General features: G+C 36.4%; 1 pseudogene; it reads right to left on the bottom strand.

The window, feature by feature from the left end:
* Positions 1 to 209: 209 nt before the first annotated feature.
* LOC122751290 overlaps positions 210 to 10,459 on the bottom strand; it is a 67,832-nt pseudogene continuing 57,582 nt past the window's right edge.

The raw sequence follows: 10,459 nt of genomic DNA, 5'->3' as shown, positions 1-10,459 counted from the left end.
CCAACTGAAGTCCCTAACCATTTATCCAGCACAGCAAAGTGACTCATTTCTATTCCAGTGCTTGCTTCAAAATGTAAATTAAGTTGCTTCTGGCCTCCCATGATATAGAACCTCCAGCAGACAGTATAGAAATCTTGGCAGAGAAAAGATATATTTGGAACATAGTAGAGAAATCCTTGAGGGAGACAAAGGTGGTTTATTTCTCTTTGTTATCTTGGTACAACCTGCAGGACAATGGATATTTTTAGTGTAAACAGATGCTTATTTCCAAACTTCAGGGGAATCTACAAAAATGAGTGAAGAATAATTAGAGTCCAATAAGCAATAAACTACCTTGATAAAAAGAAGGAAGACAATGTGATTTTTTAAAAATTAAGTAATGCAAAGTTTTACAGAGAAATAAAATCTACCTTTATCACTATATAGCTTTGATTTTTCATGTCTATACTTTATATTAGAATGCTTATAATCTTTTTAATCAATATTGTATTTTTCCATTTAAATGAAATTTAAAATTTTGTTCTTAAAATACTTTTTGTTGCCATGAAAAGAAAAATAGACATTGTTATCATTTAATTTATATTAAAGCACAGCTACATTAATAGAATGAAAACTAGAAATTTAAATTACATGGAATTTTTAAGTATAAATCTATTAAAGGAATAAGGACTATGGATTTAAATTATATAGAATTTGAAATAATAGATCATATAACCTTTCTAAGAAAAGTTTCAAATTTAAATTATAAGCAGGACTATAGCAGGAAATCACGGAGCCCCAGAAGCTCCATAAAGTCTGAAAGACAAAAAAAGAACCCTCTTTAATGGGAGGAAGTCTATAAGATTCTCTAAAACATTGAACAGTTGATAAGTTTCATCTCTTAAACTGCACTGATGATTCTAAAGAAAATATGTAAATTAACAGTCAGAGGTATAACTAAAAAGTGGGGAAACATAGCACACACACACACACACACACACACACACACACACCAAGAATTGGCTATAAAGGCTGGTCTTGTGCAACAGAAAATGGATTGGAGACAGGCCTGCGCCTGGAAGAGGGATGGGTGGGAATGGGTTCACTAGCTTCAAATAACTAATTGTTAAATTTTTAGTATAAGCATTTATACCTTGAAAATCAGAAAATGCTAGAAATCAGCACTTGGGATATTGTTTTGTTGAATTCTGGATTTCAAAAAGTGATGAAGAAAATGTTAATAATGTAGATTTAACTTTTTTTTTTTTTTTTGCGGGGCAGTGGGGGTTAAGTGACTTGCCCAGGGTCACACAGCTAGTAAGTGTCAAGTGTCTGAGGCCGGATTTGAACTCAGGTACTCCTGAATCCAGGGCCAGTGCTTTACCCACTGCACCACCTAGCTGCCCCATGTAGATTAAACTTAAAGGTTTCATTCACACTTTTTTTTTTCTGAGTCTTGGTTGTTAAACATTTACCAACACACCCCTGGATCTGGATACCTGGCATATGGACAGCTAAGAGAATGGGTCCCTTAGTACCCAAATAAATTTGAACTCAAGTTCTAAAGAAGGCTAGATATGATTTCAATCAGGTTTGTTTAAATACTGATTTATGTAACCAGTCAAAATTATTTGATTAAATTATTTTAGTCTATACCCCAAGTTCCTAGTCTCCTAAATTAGAGAAACTTCTATTCTTTTTTTCCATATTCCTCTGACCCCATCTCATTCCCTTCAGAGTGCTATGCTAAACCCCTCTTGGTTAAGCTATCTCTTTAGAAATTATCTAAGGGGAAGATTGCTGATACTGCTTCCCCTAAAAGAAGCAGAGTCCCCTTTGAAGCTATTCTAAGAGATCTCTTGTTCTGCTTCTATCAGATAGCATTCTGTCAGCAAGCATTCCCAAGTACTTCCCACATGGCAGGCAGCTGTATTAAGGGCAGGGAACACAATGAAAGGGAAAAGCAGTGTCCCAGACCTCAAGGAACTCACATTCTATTGTAGAAGACAGCACATAAATAATTCTTATATATACAAGATATGCTTACATAGAGTTCAGGTGGAAAGGGCCTGGTTTGGGGGATATTGGCTGTTTCCAAGTGATGAATTATTTTTTCTTGGCAGGAACAATCAAAAATTGCTTCCTGCCTAAGTCCTTGCTCACATATAAGGAAACAGAACTCTGTATGCTTAAGGCTTCTCACCTTAGAGGGCTCCCCTTCCTGTGGATAGAATCGCCATTTAATTCTGTAAGAACCTGAGACTTGAACTGAAACTTTAATTATGTGCAGAATATGGAGAAGTGGAGGGGCAATTAAGCTAGGAGCAGGTAGGTCAGGTCCTGGAGTCAGGAGGGCCTGAGTTCAAATCTCACCTAAGACACTTAATAGATGTGTGGCCCTGAGCAAGTCATTTAACCCCAATTGCCTCAAGGAAATAAAAAAGAAAGAAAAAAAAGAAATGTAATTAAGGTGGAGGAACAGCATAAAATAAGGAAATAGGATTAACAAAGTGAGTTTGGGCAATAATGAGACCATTAGGAAGGTGGAATGAGATTTGATGATATAAGGTGTTGCTTAACAGTCAAAGGAGTTTAAAACCAATATGGCAGCTAATAGGGACCCAGTGTACATTAATCATTTGCATATTTTCTCTCCTGCATGCAAGTTCCTTGAAAATAGGACTAGTTTTTGCCATTCTTTGTATCCCCAGAGCTTAGCACAATGCCAATGTTTGTCACAATATTTGTCAATTTGATTTGATTAAAACAAGTGAAGATCACAGAATCTAGTAATCATCATTCCATATAATTACATATTTGCATTTCTATTGTCCTAACCTATCTTAGGAACAGGTAGGTAGCAGTGGATAGAGCATGGGCCCCTGGAGTCAGGAGGACCTGAGTTCAAATCCAACCTCAGACACTTATTACCCTGGGCAAGTCATTTAACCTGTTTGTCTCAAATTCTCATCTGTAAAATGAGCTAGAGAAGGAAATGGCAAACTATTCCATTATCTTTGCCAAGAAAACCCAGTTGGGGTCACAAAAGGTCAGACACAACTAAAACAACTCAACAACAACAATATCTATTGTAAGGAAAAAAATTCAGATCATACATATTAACATGTCCTATAACCCTGCCTTTGTTTCTCTCATAAAAAGAGCTTAAAATTGGCATAAAATAGTTTGATATTTATAATTTGATCCTTAAGCAGCAAGATGCCTCAATGTGTACTGGCTATACTTGCAATAACAAAGACTCGGGTTCAAATCCTGTCACAAATATTTACTAGCTGTGTGACCCTGAACAAGTCACCTATGCCTCAATTTCCCCTTTCAGCCTCAGTTCCCTCATCTGTAAAATAGAGATGATAATAGCACCTACCTCCCAGAATGGTTATAAGGATCAAATAAGATAAATTATGTAAAGTGTTTTACAAATCTTAATGCCCTGTTAGTATATAGAATCTTATAGATGATTCCAAATACATTATGTGGTCAAAGGTTTCATCTAAAAAGGATGAAGAAATTAAATATTGCACCCATAATGAGCATATAATCATTTTTTGTTTAACTGAATTTGTCCAAGTGGAAAAAATAAAGTAACTGATTAAAATATAGATATTTAAACATAGGTTTTGCTTCCTGACCTGTGTCTCTTGACAAGTTCTGAAAGAGAAGTTTTGTAATACTTGGCTAAGGGCAATTTTAATGTTCATAAGCACAAATCTCATCCCAATGCAGTTTTGGGGACCAGTACCAAAGGGAAGGTACACATAGGGGTTGATGTTCTCCTTGTTCTCCTTACTGAACCTGTGTTCAGAAAGACAAAAGAAAATTAGTTGGTGAAATGGAAGAACCCTTCAACCCATATGTTTAGGATAGTCACACAGAACTCCCAATCTGTGATAAATGCTAAATACTTTTATAAGGTAGCAATAATCAACAAAGAAATGTTGGTGCTTATTGGAGGTAAATACAAAACATGGAATCTGCCCTCAAGAATCTTAAAATACAGTTGGGGAAGTGGGTCTAACATATGAAATAATTAGAAAATAATATAAATGTGTCCTAGTATACAAATATACAAATGTATAATCAAAGTGCTAAAGCACTATAGAGATTCAAAAAAGGACAATATCACTGTCCAGTGGACACCTAAAGATAGAAACCAATCAAATATGCTTCAGCAAGACTCTTTACCCTCCAACCCTGAACATCCTTAATGAGTGACTGATGAATAAATGACCCATTCATTCAAAAAACTGATGTTGGGGGCAGCTAGGTGGCACAGTGGATAAAACACCAGCCCTGGATTCAGGAGTACCTGAGTTCAAATCTGGCCTCAGACACTTGACACTTACTAGCTGTGTGACCCTGGGTAAGTCACTTAACCCCCATTGCCCCACCAAAAAAAAAAAAAAAACCTGATGTTCCTTGGCTATTTTAAGTTCAGGAAGTCAGCTTCTCTCAAGACCACCAGTACCTTAATATGAAAGCCATCATGACTGAGATTGCAATGACATCGCTGGTTGTATACTTGATCGCCTACTCAAGCCTCTCTACCCACCCCCCCCCCCAACTCTAGACATATCCTTGATTGCTCCTGCCCAATCCCAGGTGTCTCATTTAGAGGTTGGTGCCATTCTTTGGGCTAGTAAAAACACAATTGATTGCTTTTTAGCCTTACTGGCTAATCAGTCTCTCCTACAGAAGCCTCTGCAATGGACTATGATGAAAGAAAAGGTAAGACAGAAGCTTGATGTTGATTCTGAAATACTGGTAGATGATAAATGAAGAGTATGTATGAATAAGTGTTTCCAACTCATTAAGTGGTGACTTCATAAGAATTTAAGGCTCCTATTGTTCACAATAATGACTTTTCTTATTATAAAGTGGCCAAAGAAGACTGACCAGAACTCAAATGGATCACAGATATCAGGAATATCTGTAATTCTTTTTTTAATTGAATTTTATTTTCCAAAATATATGTAAAAAACAAAATTTTAACATCAAGTTTTTTTAAAACTTTGTGTTCCAACTTCTCTTCCCCCCTCCATTCACACCCTAATTATTTTTTTAAAATACTAAATATTTTTATTCAAAGTTTTGAGTTCTAAATTTTATCCCTCCTTCATCTCCCCCTTCCCTGAGGCAGTAAGCAATCAGATATAGGTTATACATGTGCAATCATGTAAAACATTACCATATTATTCATTTTGTATAAGAATAAATAGGATACAATAAGAATAAAAGGAAAAAATGAAAGAAATAAAGTAAAAAATAGCATGTTTCAGTCTGTGTTAAATCAATATCAGTTCTTTCTTTGGAGGTATATAGGATGCTCCATCATTAGTCTTTGGGATTATCTTGAATCATTCTATTGCTGAGAATAGCTAATTCATTCACAATTCATCAAACAATATTGCTGTCACGTGCACAATGTTCTCTTGGTTCTGCTCACTTCACAGAAGTCTTTCCAGGCCTTTCTAAAATCATCCTGCTTGTCATTTCTTATGGCACAATAATATTCCATCACCATCATATACCACAGCTTGTTTACCCATTCCCCAATTGATGGGCACTCCTTTGATTTCCAATTCTTAACAACCACAAAAAGAGCTGCTATAAATATTTTTGTACAATAGGTCTATTGCTCTTTTGGGGGATGGCTCTGGGATATAAACCTAGCAGTGGTATTGCTGGATCAAAGAATAAACACAGTTCTATAGCACTTTGGGCACAGTTCTAAATTGCTCTCCAAAATGGTTGGTTCTTTTCACAACTCCACCAACAATGAATCAGTGTCTCAGTTTTCCCATATCCCCTCCAACATCCAATATTTTCTTTTTTTGCTATATTTGCCACTCTGATAGGTGTAAGGTGGTAGCTCAGAGCTTTTTTAATTTGCATTTCTCTGATCAATAGTGATCTAGAGCGTTTTTTTTCATATGACTACAGATAGCTTTGATTTCTTTGTCTGAAAACTGCTTGTTCATATTCTTTGATCATTTATCAATTGGGGAATGACTTGTATTTTTATAAATTTGACTCGGTTCTCTAAATATTTGAGAAATGAGGCCCTTACCAGAAATACTTGTTTCAAAAATTCTTTCCCAGTTTTCTGCTTCCCTCATAATCTTGATTACATTAGTTTTGTGTGTGCAAAACCTTTTTAGTTTTATATCATCAAAATTATCTATTTTATATTTTGTATTGCTCTCTATATCTTCTTTGGTCCTAAATTCTTCCCCTGTCCATAAATCTGACAGATAAATTATTCCATGCTCTCTTAATTTGCTTATGGTAGGTATCACATTTTATGTGTAAATCATGTACCCATTTTGATTTTATTTTAGTATACGGTGTGAGATGTTGGTCTATATATAGTTTCTGCCACAGTTTTCCAGTTTTCCCAGTGGTTTTTATTCCAAAAACTTGGATTTTAGGGTTTATCATATACTAGATTATCATAGTCATTTGCTGTAGTGTAATTTCTACCTATTCTATTCCACTGATCCACCTCTCTATTTCTTAGTACCAGATTGTTTTGATAATTACCACTCTATAATACAGTTTGAGATCTGGTACTACTAGACCACCTTCTTTTGTATTTTTTTCATTGATTCCCATGATCCTTGAGCTTTTGTTTTTCCAAATGAATTTTGTTGTTATTTTTTTCTAGATCTATAATGTGTGTGTGTGTGTGTGTGTGTGTGTGTGTGTGTGTGTATGTGTGTGTGTGTAGTGGAAATTTATTGTGATTTGGGGATCCTGCCTTTGGGCTGAGATTAAAAAGTCTTAGGCCCTCAGGGGTTTTTTCCGTGTAACAGGGGCTGGGGCCCCTCCCCCACTGCTTCAGCCAAGCGGAAAAGACCCATGGACCTTAAGGGACACCAGGTCCGATGGCTGGGGGAAAAGCCCCAGCTCCCTCCACCCTGAAGGGATATACCCCAGAGATCCCGGGCTTGTCCAGGCCAGCCTCTGATGCAGCCTATGCCAGGTCCCAGGTGCGCAGCAGGAGGCATGGGGCCCTTGAGCCCTGGGTGTGGTCGAGCCCCACCCCCCCAAGCATAGCTGGCATGTGCAGGAGCGCCGGGAGCCCAAGGTTTGAGGGGAAAGAAGGAAGATATATACCGGGGAGTTAGGCAGTAAAGGAGGTGGGAGAAGACAGTGATGGAGAAAGCGAGAGAGGGCTGACAGACAGGAGTTCGCAACAGTAAGAGCCTTTTCAGGGGGCTGGCAAGAATATGGAGCAGGGGAGCTTTTCAGTGAGGGGAACAATGCTAGAAGAACGTCCATTGGCACGGAGAGCGGAGGATACTAAGAAAGTTGCAGGCGCAGCAAACGAGTTCATTGGCAGAAAGTTTAAAGGCTGACAGGTTGTATTTTACCTTTGTTATCCTTGTTTCTACATTTAACTCTAAATTTATTCACCTAAATAAACCCTGCTTTGATTATTTAATTAAGAGGCTTCTTAATCGTTTACTTATCAATCTGGGAGCAGAGAAGTGTGGAGAAAATTTTTAAAAGGCCCTAACAGATTGGCTTAGGAAATTAATAGCAGTCAGATAGCCAGCCAGTCAAAAATCCCCAGATTAGTCCTCCAGTTAGATTAGCCCCCCTCCAGTCAGATTAGGCCCTAAATTACCTGAAATATTATATATATAGATATAGATATAGATATATAGATATATAGATATATGTCCTCCTGAATCCAGGGCTGGTGCTTTATCCACTGCTCCATCTAGCTGCCCCCTATACAATATTTTTGATAGTTTGATTGGTATAGCACTAAATAAATAAGTTAACTTGGGTAAGTCTGCCATTTTTATTATATTATCTTGGCCTAACCAGGAGCAATTAGTATTTTTCCAATTGTTTAGATGTGACTTTATTTGTGTGAAAAGTGTTTTATAGTTCTGGTCATATTGTTCCTGGGTTTGTCTTGGCAGGTAGACTCCCAAGTATCTTATATTGTCCACAGTTATTTTAAATGGAATTTCCCTTTCTATCTGTTGTTGCTGGACTTTGTTGGTCATATATAGAAATTCTGATGATTTGTGTGGATTTATTTCATACCCTGCAACTTTGCTAAAGTTGTTAATAATTCCAAGTAGTTTTTTTTTTCCATTGGTTCTCTAGGATTGTCTAAGTAACATTATATCATCTGCAAAGAGTGATAGTTTTGTTTCCTCATTACCTATTCATGGCTGTATTCTTAATGGGACACTCTTAATGTACCAGGAAAAAATCAGGAATACACCTATCTATAACACAAGTGGTAAGGAAAGATAGTACAACATTTGAGGAACTTCTGTATTTCATAATTTCTACTCCTGAGATAGTCCAAAGAGTCAAAATATAGTACTCATAAAACTAAGTGCAAATAGTCAACTCCCCCCCCCAATTTAACAAGCCATGGGAAATACCATAGATAGATAGATACATAATTTAATTTTATAAACCTAACTCCAGCTAGTTCATTTGTTTGTGGCTTTTCTCCTTCTCATGGAATGGGTATTTTCATACGCAATAAATCTTGCTTCTTATTTGTTCATTTTTCAAAACAATATCTCTGTTTTGTATTCTTTCTACTCTTAGTACTCAAATTCCAAATGAAAAAAGATTAAAAGTTACTCAAAATTGATCTTAAAAATCAATTGTGGGGCAATTAGGTGGCGCAGTGGATAAAGCACCAGCCCTGGAGTCAGGAGGACCTGAGTTCAAATCCGGCCTCAGACACTTGACACTTACTAGATGTGTGACCTTGGGTAAGTCACTTAACCCCAATTGCTTCACCCAAAAAAAAAAATCAATTGTATGGGAAACTTAAGATATCTTTTTCCTGAAAAACTTTCACTCATTCTACATTGACCATAGCTAGGTTAATTGATGATTACAATCCACAGTAATACAGGAGAAAACACATTTTCCTTTCTTTTTTTTTTTCCTTCTGCTACCCGGCAAAAATGCTCCCAGAGTAGAGAAAGGAATAGTCTACCTATCAGATCTTTGGAAAGGAAAACAGTTTATGACCAAACAAGATATAGAGTATATTATAAAATGCAAAATGGATGATTTTGATTATATTAAATTTTAAAATTTTTGTACAAACAGAAGCAATGCATCCAAAATTAGAAGGAAGGCAGAAAGCTGGGAAACAATTTTTGTGGCCAGTACTTCTGATAAAGGCCTCATCTCTAAAATATATAGGGAACTAAGTCAAATTTATAAGAATCCAAGTCATTCCCCAATTGAGAAATGGTCAAAGGATATGAACAGGCAGTTTTCTGATGAAGAAACCAAAGTTATCTATTCCCATATGAAAAAATGCTCTAAATCTCTAATGATTAGAGAGATGCAAATTAAAACAACTCTGAGGTACCACCTGACACCTATCAGATTGGCTAAAATGACAAAAAAGGAAAATAATAAATGTTGGAGAAGCTGTGGGAAAATTGGAACACTAATGCATTGTTGGTGGAGCTGTGAACTGATCCAACCATTCTGGAGAGCAATTTGGAATTATGCCCAAAGGGTGATAAAGCTGTACATACCCTTTGACCCAGCAATACCACTTTTAGGTCTTTTTCCCAAAGAAATCATGGAAAGGGGAAAGGGACCCACATGTACAAAAATATTTATAGCTGCTCTTTATGTGGTGGCAAGGAATTGGAAGTTGAGGGGATGACCATCAATTGGGGAATGGCTGGACAAGTTGTGGTATATGAATACAATAAAATACTATTGTGCTGTAAGAAATGATGAGCAGGAGGAGTTCAGAGAAACCTGGAGGGTCTTGCATGAGCTGATGATGAGTGAGATGAGCAGAACCAGAAGAACATTATACACAGTATCATCAACATTGAGTATTGATCTACTGTGATGGACTATATTCTTCTCACCAATGCAATGGTACAGAAGAGTTCCAGGGAACTCATGATAGAAGAGGATCTCCAAATCCAAGAAAAAAAAAGAAAGAAAGAACTGTGGAGTATAGATGCTGAATGAACCATACTATTTCTTTTGTTTTTGGTGCTGTTGTTTTTTTTTCTATTTTGAGGTTTTTCATCATTGCTCTGATTTTTTCTCTTATAACAGGACTAATGCAGAAATAGGATTAATGTTATTATGTGTATATATATGTGTGTGTCTATAGATATATATATATCTATATCTATATATAGATGTATATGTATAGAGATATATAGATATAACCTATATCAGATTACCTGCTGTCTAGGGGAGGGGAGAGGGAGGGGAGGGACGGAGAAAAATCTGAAATTGTAAAGCTTGTATAAACAAAAGTTGAGAACTATCTTTACATGTAACGGAAAAAATAAAATACCTTATATGTAAAAAAAAAAAAAAATGCTCCAAGAGTGAGGATCTTCCAGGTTGATCAGGCAAAGAGGAAAAAGGTTACTGTCTGGATAGGGTTCCAATTAAATTAAGGGATGTTTTCATCATATACAAA

Source organism: Dromiciops gliroides, chromosome 1 (genome assembly GCF_019393635.1).
Source record: "Dromiciops gliroides isolate mDroGli1 chromosome 1, mDroGli1.pri, whole genome shotgun sequence".
Classification (NCBI taxonomy): domain Eukaryota; kingdom Metazoa; phylum Chordata; class Mammalia; order Microbiotheria; family Microbiotheriidae; genus Dromiciops; species Dromiciops gliroides.
This window is presented reverse-complemented; position numbering and strand designations above follow the sequence as displayed.